Below are 1171 nucleotides of genomic sequence, written 5' to 3'. Positions count from 1 at the left end.
GGCATTTAATTGTTTAGATAACAATAAACTGTGGCTGACTCTGAGAAAAATGGGAATCCTAGAACATTTGATAATGCTTATGTGAAACTTGGACAAGGAGGTAGACATTAGAGCAGAACAAGGAAACACCGTATGGTTCAAAATCAGAAAGGTTTACACCAGGGATATGTCTTATCTTCACACCTTTCAATCTATATGGGGAATAGATCATCCGGGAGACTGGGCTCTATGAGGATGAATGTGCCATCAGGATTTGAGGAAGACTCATCAATAACCTGAGTTATGCAGATGGCACAACCTTGCTTGCTGAAACTGAGGAGGACCTGAGGTGCTTGCTGCAGACGATTCAGGACCATAGTTTTCAACATGAAATGAGGGTCAACATCAAGAAAACAAAGATTCTCACTACTGGGCCTATTGGTGACACCATGATAGATGTTAAGAGCTTCAGTTTGCTTAAATCCACAATCAACACTCTTGGTACCAGCAGCCAGGAAATCAAAAGACAAATTGCACTGGGAAAGTACAGTTAGTCTGGAGTCCAAGGTGCACCTGATCCAGTCCATGGTCTTCAAAATTACTTGCTATGAATCAGAAATCTAGACAATAACTTGAAATAATAGCAGAATTAATACCTTTGTTCTGTGGTGTTAGAGAAGAGTATTGAATATACATACCATGAACTGCTTGGAGAACAAATGAGTTTGTCCTGGAAAGGGTGAAGCCAGGCTACTCCTTGGAGGCAAGGATTCTGAAGCTTGGTCTGATATACTCTGGACACGTTGTAAGGCATCCCCAGTCCTTGAAGAGGGGACATCATGCTTGGGCTGGTAGAGGAACAACACAAGAGAGGGAGAACCTTGATGAGATTGATTGGTTAATGAGGGTAGATGTGTTAGGGACAATAAGGTTGTCTCAGGACAGAGCAGAGTTCAGAGCTGTAGTGCATAGGGTCATTATGAGTCACAAGTGAATTGATGGTACATAACGACAACCAAGCCAAAGACATTCCTTTAGGTCGTATAGCTCTGGAGTACAAGTTGCTGTACCGTGGTCACTTTTGGTTGTTGTGAGGCTGAACACTGTGACACTGATGTGTCAAATGCATTAATGGTTGGCTACCCAATACGGACAGAGAGTGGGGTGGAGCTCCCCGATTAAAACAAGCTTG

The sequence above is a fragment of the Elephantulus edwardii genome, unplaced genomic scaffold, assembly GCF_000299155.1.
Source record: "Elephantulus edwardii isolate Elephantulus edwardi_28Jun2011 unplaced genomic scaffold, EleEdw1.0 scaffold00205, whole genome shotgun sequence".
NCBI lineage: Eukaryota > Metazoa > Chordata > Mammalia > Macroscelidea > Macroscelididae > Elephantulus > Elephantulus edwardii.
Note: the sequence above shows the minus strand (reverse complement) of the source record.